This window comes from Pelecanus crispus, chromosome 3, assembly GCF_030463565.1.
Source record: "Pelecanus crispus isolate bPelCri1 chromosome 3, bPelCri1.pri, whole genome shotgun sequence".
In the NCBI taxonomy this organism is placed as follows: Eukaryota; Metazoa; Chordata; class Aves; order Pelecaniformes; family Pelecanidae; genus Pelecanus; species Pelecanus crispus.
In genome coordinates this window covers 54,496,641-54,517,999 of record NC_134645.1, presented here as the reverse complement: position 1 = coordinate 54,517,999, position 21,359 = coordinate 54,496,641, and the positions used below count along the sequence as shown (strand labels likewise).

The window sequence follows — 21,359 nt, the reverse complement described above, 5'->3', positions numbered from 1 at the left end:
ACTGTATAAGTATTCAAAATAAAAAGATTTTTGCATTAGATGGGTAAGCCTTCTATTTACCTGTGATATTTATTAGCATTTACAATAGCTAACTACTCCTTAAGCACTTTGAGAGTCTTGGGTAAAAACTTTATTATTAATAGGTCTTATTTGCAGTATTTCTGCTGTTGTTCTTATACAGATATTTTCATGGACTCAAATATAGTATAAAACCTTGCATACTTAACACCCGTTGTCATCTGATTTCCTTGATTGTAAAGGTCATCATCAGCATAAACTAAACCATAAGTACTAAGATTTAAAGCTGAGTAAGTAGAATCGGTTGGTAGTTAAAGAGCTTAAAATAGCCTACTGTAGCTTCTGGTAGCTATATAACTAGCATACACAGAATTTCCTCTGCTCTACTCCTCAGCTGAATCCAAGCTGATCCCTTTTTTGATGCCATCATTTGATCAAAAAATGAGCAGCTAAAATGAAAGTATTTTTTCAAAAGAGGACGTTATAACTGAGAAATCAGCGTCTGAGCTTTGGTTAACTATTTTAAAATATTTCTGTCAGATTGCTTCTTAAAACTGTAAGATTTAACAAACAATAAAACTACCTGTTCCATTTGACATTTCTCTTAATGTCCGTTTACTAAGGAGGTTAATGTTTACCTATATTAGGAAAGAAATTGCTTCCCTATTGGTTTGACATTCCTCTCCCTTTGTCCCAAAGAAAGTGTGAAGCTGAAAGGGGTTTTTTTATGCAAAGCCATGACTTTCACATGTTTGAGCAATGTTTTGTGCATTGAAGAATTCTCCCAGAACTTGTATGTAGTTACAGAGCCATTCACACAACTTTTAGAGCAGTGACTGCACAAGGGGAAATAGGAGCATCCTTCTTTTACAGACAAGTTAGTGTTTAGTTCCCGGTGGGTTTGAGGTCTTCCATGCTGCTCCCTACTCTTTTTCTCCAGCATTCCTCCAGTCTGTTCATTAATGACAATGGGATAGATATAGCTGTAGAAGGATGTAGATGTTGGCAGGACAGAAGGGAACAATACAAATTGCAGCAATTTAATTTCCAGTGATCACAGAGCCTTCTGAAGAAACTGATGACCTCCTCTATGACTGCAGCTGTAGGTTCTCATGAGCTCTCCCCCTCCAAAGCTTTAATGGAAGTGCAGGACTCCCTTTCCTGCCTCTTGGATATAAAGAGGGCACCTCTTAGGAGCCTTCTGGCTCATATGAGCAAAAGTGGGAGGGATGAAGATGGATTTACATGCACATCTTCAACTAACTCATTCATATTGAAAAATTTTAGCTGCTGCTCCTTCCCAAAACACCTTACTGAGATTGAATTATCTGTTTAGTCATAGAATCATAGAATCAAAGAATCACTTAGGTTGGAAAAGACCTTTAAGATCATCAAGTCCAACCATTAACCTAACACTGCCAAGTCCACCACTAAACCATGTCCCTAAGCACCACATCTACATGTCTTTTCAATACCTCCAGGGATGGGGACTCAATCACTTCCCTGGACAGCCTGTTGCAGTCCTTGACAACCCTTTCAGTGAAGAAATTTTTCCTAGTATCCAATTTAAACCTCCCCTGGTGCAACTTGAGGCCATTTCCTCTTGCCCTATTGCTTGTTACTTGGGAAAAGACACCAACACCCACCTCACTACAACCTCCTTTCAGGTAGTTGTAGAGAGTGATAAGGTCTCCCCTCAGCCTCCTCTTCTCCAGGCTAAACAACCCCAGTCCCCTCAGCCACTCCTCATAAGACTTGTGCTCTAGAACCTTCACCAACTTTTCTTTGGATGTGCTCCAGCACCTCCATGTCTTTCTTGTAGTGAGGGGCCCAAAACTGGACACAGTATTCCAGATGCAGCCTCACCAGCGCCGAGTACAGGGGCACAATCACCTCCCTGCTCCTGCTGGCCACACTATTCCTGATACAAGCCAGGATGCTGTTGGCCTTCTTGGCCACCTGGGCACACTGCTGGCTCATGTTCAGCCGGCTGTCGACCAACACCCCCAGGTCCTTTTCTGCCGGGCAGTTTTCCAGCCACTCTTCCCCAAGCCTGTAGCACTGCATGGGGTTGTTGTGACCCAAGTGCAGGACGCAGCACTGAGCCTCCTTGAACCTCATCCAGTTGGCCTTGGGCCATCGGTCCAGCCTGTCCAGATCCCTCTGCAGGGCCATCCTACCCTTGAGCAGATCAACATTCCCACCCAACTTGGTGTCGTCTACAAACTTACTGAGGGTGCACTTGATTCCCTTGTCCAGATCATTGATAAAGATATTAAACAGAACTGGCCACAATACTGAGCCCTGGGGAACACGACTTGTGACCGGCCACCAAGACGATTTAAGGCCATTCACTGCCACCCTTTGGGCCTGGCCACCCAGCCAGTTTTTTACCCAGCAAGGAGTGTACCTGTCGAAGCCATGAGCAGGCAGTTTCTCCAGGAGAATGCTGTGGGAAACAGCGTCAAAGGCTTTACTAAAGTCTAGATAGACAACATCCACAGCCTTTCCCTCATCCACTCAGTGGGTCACCTTCTCATAGAAGGAGATCAGGTTAGTCAAGCAGGACCTGCCTTTCATAAACTCATGCTGATGGGGCCTGATCACCTGTATGTGCCACATGATGGCACTCAAGTTGATCTGCTCCATAACCTTCCCCGGCACTGAGGTCAGACTGACAGTCCTGTAGTTCCCTGGATCCTCCATCCGTCCCTTCTTGTAGATGGGCACCACATTTGTTAACCTCTGGTCAACTGGGATCTCCCCAGTTAGCCAGGGCTGCTGATGAAAAAAGTGATTGAGAGTGGCTTGGTGAGCACTTCCACCAGCTCCCTCAGTACCCTTGGGTGGATCCCATCTGGCCCCATAGACTTGTGTGTGTCTAAATGGTGTAGCTGGTCACTAACCACTTCCACTTGGGTTATGGGGGCTCTATTTTTCTCCCCATCCCTGTCTTCCAGGTCAGGGGGCTGGGTTGCCTGAGAACAACTGGTCTTACTATTAAAGACTGAGGCAAAGAAGGCATTAAGTACCTCAGCCTTTTCCTCATCCTCTCAACTGCGTTTCTGCCACATCCAATAAAGGACGGAGATTCTCTTTAGCCATTCTTTTATTGCTAATGTATTCATAGAAACACGTTTTATTGTCTTTTACAGCAGTAGCCAGATTAAGATCCAGTTGGGCTTTGGCCCTTATCATTTTCTCCCTGCATAAACTCACAACATCCTTGTAGTCCTCCTGCGTGGCCTGCTGTAATTCCAAAAGTCATAAACTCTCTTTCCTGAGTACCAGCCGAAGCTCTCTGTTCAGCCAGGCCAGTCTTCTTCCCTGCCAGCCTGTCTTTTGGCACATGGGGATGGCCTGCTCCTGAGCCTTTAAGATTTCCCTCTCAAAGAATGTCCAGCCTTTGTGGGCTCCTCTGCCCCTCAGGGCTGCCTCCCAAGAGACTCTGTCAACCAGGCTCTTAAACAGGCCAAAGTCTGCCCTCTGGAAGTCCAAGGTAGCAGTTCTTCTGACCCCACTCCTTACTTCTCCAAGAATAGAAAACTCTCTCATTTTGTGATCGCTGTGTCCAAGACAGCCTCCAACCATTGCATCACCCACAAGTCCTTCTCTGCAAACAACAGGTCCAGTGGGGCACCTTCCCTAGTTGTCTCACTCACCAGCTGTGTCAGGAAGTTATCTTCGACACACTCCAGGAACCTCCTAGACTCTTTCCTCTCCACTGTATTGTATTGCCAGCAGACATCTGGTAGGCTGAAATCCCCCACAAGAACAAGGGCTAGCAAGTGTGAGACTTCTCCCAACTGCTTAGAGAATATTTCATCTGCCTCTTCATCCTGGTTGTGTGGTCTATAACAGACTCCCACCATAGTATCAGCCTTGTTGACCTTCCCCCCAATTCTTACCCATAAACACTCAACCTAATTGTCACCATCATTAAGCTCCAGATAATCAAAACACTCCCTAACATACAGGGCTACCCCACCGCCTCTCCTTCCTTGCCAATCCCTTCTGAAGACTTTATTGCCATCCATTGCAGCACTCCAGTTGTGTGAGTCATCCCACCATGTTTCCGTGATGGCAACTATATCATAGTTCTTCTGCTGCACAATGGCTTCCAGCTCCTCCTGTTTGTTGCCCATGTTGCACGCGTTGGTGTAGATGCACTTGGACTATTGATCCTGCCACCTTTTTGGGTGGAGAAACCCTAATTCCTACATGACCATTCTCAGGCACTTCTGTGGTTTGTAACACATCCATAACCCTTGTGTCTTTGCTGCCGCATGGACTTCCATCCCCTACCTCCACTGAGATGGCAGACCGAGGGACCTTGCTAGCACACCGTTCCTTAAACACTAGCGTGCCGCCCCCAGGCTTACCTCTAGCTAGCTTGGTGTTATCTCTTTCCCCTTTCAAGTCTAGTTTAAAGCTCTTTCAATGAGCCCTGCTAACTCCTGTGCAGAGATCCTTTTCCTCCTTTGAGACAGGTGTACCCCATCTGTCGCTAGCAGGCCTGGTGGTGTGTAAACCGACCCATAATCAAAAACAACCAAATTTCTGCTGGTGACACCAGGCTTGGAGCCAGGTGTTGGTCTGCTGGCTCTTCCTGTTTCTTCCCTCATCATTCCCTGCAAGTGGAAAGATAGAGGAGAACAGTACTTGTGCTCCTGATCCCTTAGCCAGTTGTCCCAAGGCCCTAAAGTGTGTCTTGATTGCCCTTGGACTTCTTGTTGCAACTTCATCACTGCCTACCTGAAAAATCACTAATGGATAGTAACCTGAGGGCTGTACCAAGGTAGAAAGCTTTCTCTTCACATCTTTAACCCGGGCCGCAGGGAGGCAGCAGACTTCCCTAAGAAGTGGGTCTGGTCTGCATGTTGGGCCTTCTATTCCCTTCAAAATGGAGTCTCCTATGACAATGACCCATCTTCCTTTATGGAAGCAGTTTTTACACAGGGCGTAGGCCAACTTAACCTTGTTGACACCTCCAAGCTAGATGAACCATTGTCCTTGTCATTGTTCGGTTCCACTTGCAGAGCCTCATACCTATTATGCAAGGGCACCTGGGAAGGTGGGGCAGTCACAGAGGAGATGCTCCTGCTGCGCCAGGCAGGAACTTGTCGCCATTGCCCCCTATCCCTTAAGTCAAGGTGTTCAGCCAGGCGGAGAGAGGATACGGAATCTTCCGTATCATGAGTCCTGTCTGCCTGTTGGGCCTGTCCCACAGAAGGGGGACAATTTATTATATACAGATATAATTTATATATATGCATGATTTCTATGGAATAAGACTGCAAAATATTTCTAGGAAATTACTGGGGGGGGGTGTGAGTTTTTTTGATTAAACATCCCTAATCAGTTCAGTTTATCTTCATCTGTAGGTGAACATGTACGTTCATAAAATAATACGCCTGTTTTATTTCGTACTGTTCAAACCATTTATGTTTTGTATCTGACCCTTCTGTCAGATAATGTTTGCTCCTTGTTTTGGCTCATCATTCACACATTTAACTAATGAATGTGCACCCTGAGCTATATTTTTAAAGAATATTCATTCTCCTCCTGACTGTACTGCAGAGAAATATGAACTCCTAGGCTAATACAAACTTGGGTGCTGAAATTGCTATTTATTCAGTGAATATACTGTACAGACTTATTCTTTCAGGTGTTTTGAGTAAATGGTGGCTCAAACAATTTTTCATTCTTTCATGTGTAGAATTCCAATGTGAATTTCATGAGATACTGTAGATTTCTTGTGTGGAAATTTCAAAGGAGAACTTTTATGCTAATATTTTTATTATCATTATTTTCTATGTGACAGTACAACATACACATATTATTAATAACTATCCTTTGCTTTCTTAGAAATATGATACAAGTTTGAGTGGTGTCAGCATCAAAGATTGCATGTAAAGCTACATACAGTAATAAACTCCAAGTGCAGAATTTTATTCATTACTTTCTTTTTTTTTTGGTCAAAGGCGAATTAAAATGGAAAGCGAAGTAATGTTAGAATAACTTCTTCCTGGTCTTATATCCACACCCTCCTTTAAGGCCACTCCCTCTGAATTTACACAAAGGACACAGGATCAGGCTTCTTCTTCCTTAAATTAATAAGATGCACTTTGGCCTAATCAACACTGATTTTTTTTTTTTTTCTTCTCTCAAAAGGGAAGTAAAGCCAGTTGGTTAGTATGACACAAGTTAGATTTACAAATGCCAATCATATGACGCTTTCTTTCCTTCCCCATATGCAATCTCTGCCACAGGGGCCCATATGCAATTTCTACCACAGGGAATAAATGACTGACACACCACCCCCCACCATTGTAACAGCATGTCACCCAAGACCATTATTTTTCAAACATCAGTGGCATCCCTCCAACTGGCCATAAGGTTGCAGACACATTTTTTATCATTACTTTGCCCATTGCAGGAAGCTGAAGTCACACCATTTAATGCATGCTTGTGATAAATTTCACCTTCTTGTATAATAAAATGGAAGCTAATGAAGCACAGCACAATTGCGGTGAATTAGACAGCAGTAGAACAAGGCAGGAGAATACCCACTTATTGACATTGCCAAACATATCTTAAATGCATTGACTTTTAAACCAACTAATATTCAATTATTAAAAAGGGGCAAGGGGAGCATACTGTTGGCTTCATAAGGAAGAATATTATAACAGTTCATTAGATATTAGTTAATTGACAGTCTCATTGCTTAATGTCTTTACATTTAATAAACACTTCTGTACCCAGTGACTTCTACCCATTTTAATTTTCATCAACATGTAAAATACAACATTTCATTTTTCTGTCCACACAGATAAGGGGGGTTAAATGGTCATGTTTTAGCAATTTGTATTAAGATATTCCCAATATCAATTAAGATATTTACAACATAAATTGTTCTTGGAATTAGTAAATAATTTTTTTTTAAATGCTGTAAGAGTAAAGAGCATAAGAGTAACATACATCTCTGGTTTTTTACTATAGATGAAATTTAGGTGTTAATCCTGTCTTATGCCAACCACAGGCTTCCTGAATAGAAACTTGTGGGGAAGGGGAGGGATGGACGGACCCCACAAGGAAAACAAGAGGCTGTGACGAAAGTGCCCAGAATAGAATGAGTTTGACAAGAATGATTAAGAGACAAACCTGTTTATTCTTCCATAAATTATTGCTTTACTGTAATTTTTACTCACTGCAATTAGAAGAATATATTCTTTTGCTGCTGCTGTATACCCCATCCTTCCAATTCACACGCAAAATATTATTGTTCTTATAGTATCCTGAAACAAGGAAGGCTGAAAAGCATATTTATTCAGGTATGTAATGCCTTGCTTACATGCATTAATTTCATTACGAGAACACCTACTGATTTTTATCAAGGCAGATTTTTGGGGGGGTGCAAGAAAGACTATAGCCACGACTATACATGTGACCCAATAAATGTCCTCAGGGCAATGTCACACAGCAGCAACTATGACTGTTGCATCTACACTGCAGATATATTTCTTATTTTTTGTTACTAATAAATTTTTTTAAGATCCCCTAATACTATGGACTGCTATGAATAGAATTGTCCTGCTTCAGGGCCTATATTTGTTAACTCTTATAGGCTGAGGTCAGTGCTGGAGACTTTCTAGGTAATTGGGAGGGAAGGAACAGGTTCAAGCCGGGGCTACCCATGAGTCAATACATATTATAAAACAGTGTTTTGCTTTAAAAAAAACCCAAAAAACTCATTATGTTGATGACTGTAATTGCTGTGTCTCACAAAATTTGTGATGTGCTATCTGAATCATTACCATCTTTCAGCACATAACTATAATTTGCCTTAAATATACAAGAATATAAATATTTCAGATCAATATCTTCTCTCAAGAAGGTTTTCCTCATTACATTTTACTCTTGCTTACCTTACCAAACTTATCCATGGGGTGGTCAAAGGAAATCTAGAGAATCTGAGAGGACAGATGGAGCAATAATGAGTCTCCAGGTCTGGTAACGTCATGTTAACTTCTTAACCAAAGTCACAGGCTCTGCTCCAGCAGCTGGAATAGATCATCTGACCGTAGTTACAGAGTGACTATCGTATTTTGCCACTGCTGAAAAAGGCAGTCACTTTCTCACCTTCCCTCCTGGCTGAGGGGTCCTGCTGCTTCATTCAGGGCACCCCCAAGAGAGATGACTCAATTAAGTATTGGGCAGAAAATTAATCTAGCAACAAAAAAGAATGGTTGGTATTTCTGCTGGGTTTGTGAGCTGAATCAGCCTACAAACATCTGAGATGCATTGAGAAGGTGACAGGAAGAAATGCTTCTGGGACCTGTGGAAGAAAACCAGCACATGTTCAGCTGAATCTAGGGCCCCAAAATATAAAATAATTACACACAAGAAAATATTGAATTTTTTTAGCATGGTGCATATACAAAAAAAATGGTAATCCTGCCTAACATGAAATTAAAATGCACCCAGAATAGGGGTTTATTTTAACAGGGAAAGGAGGAGGAAGAAGAATCAAAGAGGGTCAAAAGGTTAGGCTAAGGATGGTTATTTTCATAGAATTTCCCTCTACTCATTTGTGAGAAAAAAGTTTCTCTAGAAGTCAGTTCCAAACAAGAACCTAATTTTAGATATTTTGACTCACCCCAAGAGGAAACCAATCTCTTCGTGTACTATAAAGGTTGAGGAGACTAAGAGACTAACCTTAGGCTAATGTTAGCCTTTATGATTGCCTTCCAGTGACTTCAGCAATGTGCAAATCAAATTCTGAGTGAAAATGCTAAGAATGAATCTAATTTGGTGCAAAATTCAGCTTTGGTAGTTTTAAAGAGATTCTAGGTTTCAGAAAATTAGTCAGAAACCTAAGAATAGCATAGAAAAGACTTGTATGCAGTAGAAGAAACTTGTATTTGTTGGCATTGCTTTCCCTCCCCACCAACACACACATTTCCCTGGAGGACAATTTGGGAATGTTTATAACAAGGCAAAAAGTTATCAGCAACTGGAAGACAGAAGGGGTAATTTCAGCCAGTAGACACTAAAATGTCTGAAATTACATCTATTTGTTCTAGGGCTGGATTTGACCTAAAATGTCCTAAATTCTAGGAGGACTTTTTTTGCATTTTATATTCTAATTTCCTGAAATGTTACTATTCTTTTCACATGAGGTTATGTGGACCACTACTATAACTCCTATGTCTTTTTTCACTTTACTGATATTTTGCTTACATTACTATACAGCAGGCCTTTGTGCTGTGGTACTGTCTTCTGATAATCCATTGATTATGTTTGCGTAACAATTCAGCATGATACAGTTTTGTCAAAAGTGAAGTAGCATGTGTACAAACTATCACCCCAAATTTCCAAACAGAAATTCAGAATTGACGTATCAGTGCTCTCTGCACATTTTGAAAATGTGAGATTTCATGATAGAAATCAGATCTCAGTGATTTTTAAACATTCTTCCTCAAAAAGTGAGTATGCAGATCTATCTATCTCAAAATAACTATCATGCTTTACTACCTGTAACCTGTAAACATCTCAGAGTTCCTATCATCAGTATTGGTTAGATTACTAAGTCTGATTTTAGGGTTTTTTTTATTTAGAAATCTCTACTGTGCAAATGTGTTCTTTAACTGTGATGGAACAAACAGTTTCAGCACATGATTAAAATAAGTAAATTAATACTTAATTCTAAAGCTAGAAATCTAGAATTAAACATTCAAAAATACATTTTCCACAAATTTTTGATGATGAGTTTATATGCTGGTATATTACAAACCCATATTTTTTAGGGGAGTTTGGCAGACAGGAGAGGGAAATCCACTACTATTTCTGACAATACACAAATGAGAATAAGACAAAACAGAAAGCAAAATGTTAAATGTATCTTTGAAGGTAAGGCTAAAGTCTTTTTCCTCTTCCATTATGATTTCTAAAGAAACAAAAATGGCAGTAATGTGTTCTGCTGTGGCTCAGGGATCTGTAGCTTTTACTATGTTAACTCAGATTTAGCTTTCTGTATTTTTTTTAACAGCCTACTCATGAGGAAGAGATAATATCTATTTTGCTTTCTCAAAAGAAGGAAAATTTTCAGTCATCTGGAATTTATCTGCTTTACATGCTTTATAGCACATCTACTCTAGTTCATGCCATGCTCTACATTGAAATTTTAATAATGATTTTTTAATACCTGCAGTGCTTTATTATCACTGCATGACCAAGTTCTAAAGTAACTCCTTGAGTCTGCAAAGATATACATTTCCCCTTGTGAGTAGTTCCCTGCCTTTCTGTTGTACTCATTGTGTGAGTAGTTTTGTGTATAGAAAAAATGTTTGCATATCAGAGCTTAGAAATGTGCTCAGCATTAGGCTTGAACAAAAAATGAACTTTTTTCCTAAAGAATATCTTCTGAAGAAAGCTATTTCATAGTAATTTAAACTTTCTAACTTTTTCTAGTTTGGCATTTTTGCATAAAAAAAAAGTAATCAAGGATTGATTCAGTAACAGAAAAGTTCCATGCTTATATTTACATTAAAAATTATGATCTGAACAGTCAACATTTTGAAATTTCCATTCAGTTTTTATTTAAAAACTCAAAAATGGTATAATTTATTTTAAAAATCCACCTATTTCTGTTTTAACATGAACTTTTTCAGCTCTAACTAACATTTCAGTCAAAATATTTTTCATAATGTCTGAGTATTTCTTTCTTTCTTACCAAGGGCCAAATCTTCTTCTTATATAAACTGACATTGTTCCATTGATGCTAAATTGGCATCATTCCATGGTATCAGGTAAAGATCCAAAAATGCTGTATATTCCTGGCAAAAATATCATTCCCCATATGGTATGATTTTTTTTTAAAAAAACTTACTTCAATAACTTTATAATTTCTTAGAAATTAAAATGTTAAGATTTTTTAAGGAAGCCATAAAATAGGAAGATAATAGGATAGTAGAGACTTCTGAACTTTAATTCTTATAGAGGACTTCAAACTGTAACTTGTACATCAGAATTTTAAGTGCTATGTTTATTTAGTATCTTCAGTTTTCCTTACATTTCCTTTCTTTACAGAATATATTCTATAAATACAAAACAACCTGTTTCCTTGACTCAGTATCAGGAAAGTAGTGAATCATTTCATATGGTGATGTGCTGAAGATGGTATGAATATTTAAAATGTAGATATACAATCTAACTCTAAATAGACTATCTATGCCTGGAATTCCAAAAGCTGCTAGAGATTTTTGAGCTTTTACAAAAGTATAAGTGAAAATATCTAAGTTGTGAAGCTGAAAGTGAGGACCTGAAAGGACTGAGAGATAAATTCTTCCTACTCATTCCTGTACACTGTTCCTTCTTGTTTTAATGCAAGTTTTGTGTCAAGAGTTTGTCATAAATTTTAAATAACTTATTTTCGCTTGTCAGAAGAATATTAAAGTGTAAATGTCTATGAAAATTAATTCACATATCACTGTGTGTGGAAACTTCATTATTAAAAATTTGATGCTTTTCAAATTTATGTTCACTTTTGTTTAAATGAAATTCTGTGATTTCATCTTGTCTGCCTTTGGTTAGAGCATTGCCTTGTACAAAATTAACACATCTAATTGTATAAGTATTTATTCATAGTTGATGTTCCATCTAACTCGGTAGAATCACTTATTTTGTAAAGTGTTGTGGCGTCAGACATGGGTCTCTCCTTACTAGTAAAATATAAATCTGTTTAAAAGAATATCTTACAAGAAGCAAAATACTTTCTAGCCAGACAGAAGCAACGGAAGTGTCTGTTTTCTTATTTAGTGTTGATTTTACATCTTTAATATCACTTCTCAATTCAAGAAACAATTCCAAGTGAAACTGCTAATACAAAAATCTCTTTCTAACGTCCCTGTGTATCTCTGAGCATGAGCAGTAGGCAGGATCTGACTTTAAGTTTCTTCCATTTCTGTTTATAGCCAAGAATGGGAAAGACTGCTCAGATTTGCATTTTCCTTCTTTAAATCAGAGATGAATCCAGAATTTGGGGTTACAGTATTTTCTAAGGTTTTTATTAAGTTAACATGGATCTTCTGGGTAATACACAAATGTTTCAGAGACCTCACATGAAAAGGGGAAAAACAGGGGCTAAATAGCCTTTAACGGTTATGTTTAACCAGGAGACCAGGGTCATAGTTCATCCCAAAGTTTCTTGAATAATCAATTAGCCTAAACAGTATCTCCCAAGAAGATGCACTCATAGAAAGTGTAACTTTACTGTTGCACTATCTATCAGGCCATGTTTGCTGTGACCTCGTCAGATTACAAGCCAGAGCAGTAAGGAATGGGACACTGTGGCATGAGAAGAATGTGGCACATTACCCATGTGTGATAGCCCAGCCCAGCCCTGTCACTGCCTGTTGAACACATGGCTGGCCTGCTTACAAAATGAACCTGAATAAGCTACAGCATCTTCGTTTACTTTGCTATTATTCACACCATTTTATTGTATTTCATACCATTCACCATTTCAGATCACCATGAATGACCATATTTATTTGTATATGACTGAAAATAAGTGTGCAAAAATTAACAAGTATGGTCCTGAATGAAGAGAGGTATTAATATCCTGTAATTTTCAATCTGGCAACATATTTCTGAGGTTTGGATAGTGGATGTTCCAGCAGCGACTTGCATCTGTTTCTTCTGGTAATGAATTTAGCCACATGCTTATAATCATTTGAAGTAAGCATTGCATAATGAACATAAGCATTGGCTTATAGTTAAGCACATAATCAAGTATATTTCCTAAACTAGGATGGATTTAGACATGTTAACTGATTTCCTGAAGTAGGGGCCTACAGTCTAAAAAACAAATATTTTGATTGCTTTCTGTTTTGACTCCTGGGCCTTAGTTTGAATTCAAAGACTTAAGTGGGAGCGAGTATGTTATCTCTTATTTAGCACAAAAATCACTCTCTTATCATTCCAGTTGTCTTCACTGGGAAAATAACAATGATGCATCTTACTGATGCATTGTTTCAGATTTGATTGATTTACCCATTGTCTGATGAAAATATTTGCTATCAAACTTACTGCTTAGCTGGATTTTGTTGACTAAAGACTGCAAAAGTTTGTGGACCGGAATGACCAGCACTTGCACTGGTAGCCTGTGAAATTTAAGAAGTTTAAAATTTTGGTTTACTTTGGATGCTTGCCCAATACTGAGAGCAAGTGAGTCTTTTTAGAATGAGAAATGGCCTGTAACTTTGCAAAGTAGAAAGAAGTTCAAATAAAGCTTCAGATAGATTAGCAAATTGGGAATGGATAAAAAAGTCAACAGAGGAGCCTTTCCGATGCTAGGCTGATAGTTCTGCACTGAGTAAAGTCTGTAATTCTACCCATTATTTCTGGATGAAGTGGCAGATGGGAAGACACCAGGAATGGAAAGATAAACTACTTGCAAGGACACCCCACTGGGAAACATGGAGTTTATGTTGTCCCTGGTAATTAATGGCTTATCTTACCTACGTGGTTCTACATTTCTTTAGCCTTTTTTTTTGAGAAGGCGGCTCAGGCAGTGAAATTTTTTTCCTAAACTACAAATGGATATGTGCCTTGTACAATTCTTCCTGTGGACGGGATTCATTCTGGAAACTGAGTCAGTGTTGTCAGAAACTAATGCATTTGCAATCTGCAATATCAGCCATCAAAAAGGTAGTTCCTATCTGTCCACATCCTTAAGTTTATTTGCATAACCTGGGCTTGCAGGTTTCCTGCAAGAAATAAACTGAGAGTGAAGTTAGCAGTGGCAGAAGGCCACTGCAAGCAGCAGTAGAAGAGATTTATCTACTGACATCATAATAATTGTCTTAATTAGCTGAAATTTAAATCAGTTGTGTTTAAATAAAATCTGATTTTTTATCCTCTTAAAAGAACATAATCTTCACCTTTCCTGAAAACTTCTAGAAGACCTGTCACACAGAATTTCCTTCCAATCCACTTTCTAGTTTTTCATTTTTGCTGTTATTTCAGGGGAGGGAGGGGTTGTTTGTCCTTGTTACTTACATTTCTTGTTTCGTGTGTGATTTCAGTTCTTGGAAAAATAAAACTCTCTCTACCATTGAAAGGAGGTAAATGTAGAAGTATCATGCAGCCTTACCTTTCTGCATGGATGTTGTAGCTTTCTTGTTTTACACAGCTTCTAGTACAGTTCCAGACTATTTGAATACAGCTGCCAATCACAATTAATCAGAGAAAATTACATGGTGATTTTGTATGGTGAACAAATGGACAAGCATGACACCAGAAAACACATTTCATTTGTCCTTTGACTTTGACTTCCAAATCTCATCTGTTGAGGTAAAAAGCCAGTTAGTGCGTCAACTCACCATGCTACTTATATTTCTTCTCTTATCTTTGTCTTCATATCAACTTAAGTCTAAAAGTTACCTGATAATATTGTTGAAACATGCTCTCCCTTCACCCAGAAGCTGATTTAACTTTTTGTACAGGCCGCTGATTTCATCACGTGGGTGACTGTGGTTGCAGAATAAGCTTAGATGATCTTTATCTTATGTCTTTCGGAAAACTTCAGGGTTAGTTGAGCAATCTTGCTACTGACTCAATTTTATGTGTTTTATTAACCTCCAGAACTTGTGTGTAAAGAGTAAAATACTTAAAGATTTTTTTCTTGGGCTGACTGATTTTAGAGAAGATCCTGTGCCTTATTTGGCTTCTTGTTTGAAGGGTTTTTTCCTGCTGTTTATTTTTATGCTATTGCCAACAAGCCTAGAAGCATTATATATAGGTAAAAGCCTGGTGTTATTATTAATAAGGACTGTAAACGTTAATAAATGTATCAAGATCTATAGCCCAACTGATCAGCTTCTAAATAGTAAAGCCAAAGAATTTTCTAAATGACTGACACCATGTACTGTAGCCATGCCCACTCTTCTTATACATTAATTACTAGTTTGTCATTTGAAAACATATTTCAAACTGTATTTCCAAGGTAGTGTAGCTCACTGAAAAACTTATGTACATGCTAGTTGAGACATAAATGGGAACTTGCTACCATAGCTAGCAAGCAATAAAGTAAATAACCACTGACATAAATATCAAATTATGCTAACTATACATCTGAAAGAGAGGAGAAAAGAAAGATTATTATGGGGTCCTATTTATAAGTGATGCACTTGAATGCTAGTCGGTGTATTTATGAGAAAGAGTCCCAAATGGATTCAGGGTTTTACTGGAGCCCATTTTAGAAGTGAGGTAGGCAGCCAATGTTCACTGATGCTCAGGGCCTTTTATACCTGAGTTTATGTTTTGGTTTTCATTTTTTCTATCTATTTGATCAGTTGCTTGGGGCCAACAAAAGATGCATATTTTATTTGTTCAAATCCATAATCTAATCAATCATGGGATTCAGAATATGGAAGTTATGAAAGAATAAGCTAAACAGCATTCATGAGAAAAACATTTTCAAAACATTAGGGGATATGCTATAATGATGAAATCAGAAGTAGAAGAAGTTATTGAGATGTAATGGTATAAAACCCAAACATTGTGTGGCAGTTAGGCTCTGCTTAATGCAACCTATGACCTACAAATTTAGAAAAAGAAATGAGATTTTGTTTCTAGCATACATGCTAAATTCAATTACATCTAACAAACATGCTGACAGTGTACTTTTCATCATTCACAGAGAGACAATGTATTTAACCATTTTAATTGTTCAACATGAAGCAATGATGGGTACCAAACTAAAACAACCCCAGACATCCAATTCTTCAGGAACATTTAAAATACATGCTGCAGTTGATAACATTTTGCGTACAGTAGAATAATTTTTAATGCTTTTTTCTTTTTTGTTACTTGCAAGAAAATATTTCTCTGAACAATAAGACAAAGATTATTGGTGTATTTTAATAAATAATATATAACTAACAAATGCTGTTAAAATTATGCAAAAGGATAATCACAATGTATAGCTGGAGTACAAATGGTGATTTTACGTTCACATGGCTGCATTTTGTATTTAGATCCAATTTTGTAAACTCCACCAAGGTCAATTTACCAGGTATTTAGCATTACATACATTATACTAATGTTACTGTTGTTTAAAATGGTCAATGCCTTATCTTAGATACTGTTTGTAGACATGTTTGCACCTCCATTAATTACAATAGAAGACATTGGAATTCTATATTCCTGAAGTGAGTTTGACCTTAGATAGTAGGACTAGGAAACACCTCTTCTTAGTAATTTTCTTCATCTTTCTAAAGAAAAGCGGATTAATCTTTTTATTATTTATAGACATCCCTAAAGACCATCGTCTTGCCATTTCCTTGTTCACATGGGCTGTGGTGAATCAGGTCTAATGGCGATATTATAAATGAATCAGGTCCAGGGAATAATCTCCAGAACTGAAAGCTTATCATATCAAATGGTGGGCTCTGTCCCATTGAGGTCATTATCTAGAGGTCTAAAAAGTTCATTTTTTCCCTCACTCTATTAATTCTATTATTCTTCCTGAAACCAAACTGAATACTGTGTGCTAGCAGTTTTAAGATTCAAATAACACTTCTTTCCTGCTGGGTCAATAAACTTTGAGTGAATATTGGACTTTTAATGCCACTTTATAAATTATTCTTTAGTGTCTGTTTTATAATTCCAAACATTCCAAGTATATTTTGCTAGGTGCTTTTAAGATGGTAACACGATTATTTTGTTGTTGCTTGAGAAAATAATAAATTAATTAATCTTTGGGAAAAACTCTTCCTCTTTTGTAATTAAATAGAACTAGCCAGATCTTCAGCTCATATAAATGCTTTTCATTCCAAAGAAGTTATCTTATGCTAGTTGTAGTTCAACTTTATGAAAAAATAATCTAAAAGTTTGTCCTAATATTTTCAAAGATTCTGTTTGGTTCAAAAGATGGAAACAAAATGTGCATTGCTCAAGATAACAGCTCTGAGGGACAGATAAGCATGTCGATTACAGACTCTGCTCTTCAACTTACAGTTCTACACTCTTGATGATACAGTTCAAGAGCGATCTGTTGATTTGCCAACAGCAGTACACTAAAATGCAACAGTTCAATACACAGCCATCTTTCCTTAATTTCAAGCTTTTTAATTAAATGTCAGGCAATTACACAGTTATAATCCATGTCTTATTACAAAGTACAATACACATGCATTTTAAATAGCACACTTTCTTAACTTAAACAATTTTCCTTTTTAGAAACCATTGCAACCAAGCAATCAATTGTGATTATGGTAACAGCCACAAAACATTTATTACTTAATATGATTATTTAATTGTAAATTTAAAAAAAACCCTCCTATCTTATTTTCTATTAAACCAACATTTCCCAACATTAAATACTTTTCCAGGGTAAAGTATTTCTCACCTTCTCATATAAATAAGATTTTTAAATGTTACCTGTCATAGGATTTGAGTATTTCCCAAAAACTAATTAGAGTCACAATAGCTCAGCAATCTCATTTACTCTTAACCTCACCTTTTCCACCTTGATCCATGTCCTATTTTCTTCTTCTTAGCTGCTTTGTTTAGTAACTATGAGGATACTAATTTGAAGTGAGTTTTCAGGTTTGTTCTGAAAGCTGAGAGAATTGTGGTCAATCTAATATCCTCTGGCAGGGAATCTGAACTCTTTTGTTCTGTTTATTGAATTAGCCTATATTTTGTTCCTATGAGCTTTGTTTTTCAGATTGATAGATTCATGATTAATAGAAAAGAGAGCAACAGAGGATGACTCTCCTCATAGAGAAATATACTCTACAGTATGCGGGAAAAACATTTCTTACAGGACTTTCACATTTAGGATAGATGGCCCGGCATCTTTGGCCTGGCAATTTTAAAGGACACCAATAATCAGAGTTTGTTGTACTTGTATTGAAGTAATACGAATTTCAGTAATTCATTCAGGAAATTTTCAATTAAAAAGCCAGGGTCTAATCATAATGCAGCAGGCTACAGTACAGCTTTATAATCAGTCTCAGGTGGAAAAAGGCCGTTTTCAAAATTTTGAACTATTCAGTCATTCTATGACGGAATGCCAAGTGATCCAAATGGACTGTTTTGATGGTCTAGTTAGCTTGAGAATCCCTCAGTATAAGGTGATAGGTTGGAACATGATAGCTTTAGCAAAATTTAACAGAATATTCTCTTCTTCTCACATCATTTTCTGTCCTGATGGAATCTGAATTTGTACAACCGCTCTATCCTAAGAGCTGATTCCTGTGAGACACTGGGTAAGGTCAAAGCTGGGAACGTTACACACAATAGCAATAAATAAACAGCATGATGGAATTATTGATATCAGAGATTATGGACTCTCACAGTTATTCCCCAATTAAAATATTCCTGCCAATATACATGTTTATATGAAGGTTGTTTATCAAAAGAATTTTTGAGAAGGTCCTCAGAACATCAGAATTAAAAGGAAAAAGAAATTATATAGATGTTATATGCGTTCCTTAGATTTTTCTTGTATTCATAGACTAATTAAGGAATGGAGGGATTATGTAAAAGGAAAAAGAAATTATATAGATGTTATATGCGTTCCTTAGATTTTTCTTGTATTCATAGACTAATTAAGGAATGGAGGGATTATGGTTCTCTTAGAAAATCAAATACAAAATTCTATTGATGTCTTTTACTATTGGATAGGCACTAGAAAGCATTAAAGAATTGATGTCCATATTACATTTTTAATCTGCTTTATGGAATATTTGAGATGTGCATACAACATCCCACTATTTGTTTGTAGTAGTCAATTTAAACTATTTCAGGGAACACATGCATTATATATGAAATACTAAAAGTTCCAGCTGAAAAAACACTCAAGTTTCCCATCAACTTCAAAGGTCTACAAATAAACTTTGTGCACAATTTAAAGTGAAAAATGTGTATTACATGCATCTGACCTTTTTCATTTAAAATGCTATTCTGCCTTATCTAAATTTTATATGTTTTGGATCTTTCTGTATTAAATAATTGTAGGTGGAGGGATGAAGAGCTTCAGACATAGTATTTCTCCACAATATATATTTATGGGCACTCAGACAGGTTTTATTATCAACACTTATTGTACTAAGCTCATGTGTCATGAACCCAGAAGTGTTTCAGAATATATGGTTAGTAAAGCTGTTGGGAATGCCCATTAATACTTTTGGAGGAGGGGTGAAATATTATGATACCTAGATGTTCTAGGGTAGAAACACAGAGTTTAATATCAGTGTATGGATAATATTTTGGGGGGGAGATAAAATCCAATTACATTCTTAAAGTATTATTTTTTAATTATCATGTTTTTATGAACTATAGCTAAAATGTGGTCTTAAGTTGTTAAATGAAAAACTTAAGCTGCTAAATGAAAGCACATTCACCTGCTGCAATTACTCATTTATAGAACCATAGAATCATAGAATTGTTTAGGTTGGAAAAGACCTTTAAGATCATCCAGTCCAACAATTACCCTAATGCTACCAAGTCCAGCACTAAACCAATTAAGGTTTGAGTGGTAACTAATTTCATGTTCCTGGCTTGGTGCCTGGATTATTTTTCAATGAAAATAAAAACTAGGAATCATTAAGATTGGAAAGGACCTCTAAGATCATCATTCCAACCATCAACCCAACATCATCATGCCTACTAAACCATGTCCCAAAGTGCCACGTCTACAAGTTTTTTGAACACTTCCAGGGATGGTGACTCCACCACCTCTCTGGGCAGCCTGTTCCAATGCCTGGCTACCCTTTCCATGAAGAAATTTTTCCTAATATCCAATTTAAACCTCCCCTGGTGCAGCTTGAACCCATTTCCTCTTGTCCTATCGCTAGCTACTTGGGAGAAGAGACCTACACCCACCTCACTACAACCTCCTTTCAGGTAGTTGTAGAGAGCGATAAGGTCTCCCCTCAGCCTCCTCTTCTCCAGGCTAAACAACCCCAGTTCCCTCAGCCGCTCCTCATAAGGCCTGTGCTCCAGACCCTTCACCAGCTTTGTTGCCCTTCTCTGGAAACAAACCAGCATGAATTAAAACCATATAAGTAAGAAATCATTGTCTGACTGTTAAAATGGAGTTCTGGTGGCTACTGCTGGTGATGCTGAAGTCAAAAAAAAAGAATTTTTTCTTTGTTAAAGGGATGTGATTTCCTTCAAAATAAACTGCATGGTGCTAATCTTTCTGAAAGTAAATGGGCAGATTTTAGAAATATACTCTCACAGAGAAATGATTGTATTTTGCTTTACATTAATATAAAAACAATCTCACAACATGAGGAAAAAGTTAATCCACACTCTTATTAACACTTCACCTATGAAAATCAAATCATAGCATTTGATCTTGCTCTCACTGAATTTGTGTATTGAATTTAATAGAAAGACAACCTCATCACAGCTGAGTCCAGCACTGGCCCTGCTGCTCTAATTAGACTTTAACAATATTAGTTTCTTTTTTCACTCATCTTTTTACTTCATTTCCCTTGACTGGAGTGCAATTTCACCAAAATATAGTAGACTAATCATTAACTGGCAGCAGCATATAGACTAAAACTTTAAATTGACAATCACAGCTGTAGAATACCAGAAATTTATAGAAGCATAACCGTTTCTTCTGCTGGGTGTGTGATAATTGGTTTTCTGCTCATTTATATCCAAAATTAATTAAACTTTTCAACAAAACTGTGTACTGTAGTGTTGGTGCAAAGTCTGCTCTTTGGAGGTTATGCAGAGATTCCATGAAAACATCATGTTGGGAACTGTCGTTCATTTTCGTTGTCACTTCCTAAAAATTTGCAGAAACATACCCTTGAAAGAATTAGGTCACACAAAATGTGGCCTAAGGGCTTCTCCTTTCTGTTTTCCCCAGTGGAGTTCTGCAGCTGATGTGATAAAAACTGTTCTACATCAATAATTTTTTTAATTTATGTTTACTGAAAAATTTATTTGTCTTATGGAAATAAGCCATCTTTATCATTCAGTGGGAAAATTTCCTTGTCTTTGCTTCCAGATCTGGTTTCTCAATACAAATGCAGTGGTGTTACAGTGCACATAAAGGTGTATAATAAATGTTGGCAACTGTAATGATCTTCTGAATCTTCTTCAGATGTTTGTGGTTAAAGCCGTGCATTAAATGCATGTCACAGTAATGTAAGAAAATGATTACGGCAAACTTTGCTTTCCCTGTATATTACAGCTTACATATAAATAAATACAACTTCAAAGCTGAGAAACTTTCTTTCTCATGACATTTCTTACCAAAGACTTGCAGTATTTCATGGTCACATGTGCCTTTTCTTATTAGAGGG

At 37.4% G+C, this 21,359-nt stretch overlaps 1 protein-coding gene across 1 annotated transcript in view; it reads left to right on the top strand.

Moving 5' to 3' along the window:
* PACRG (parkin coregulated) overlaps positions 1–21,359 on the top strand; it is a 255,319-nt gene that overhangs the window by 216,441 nt on the left and 17,519 nt on the right. The gene's annotated exons all lie outside the window — the stretch shown is intronic.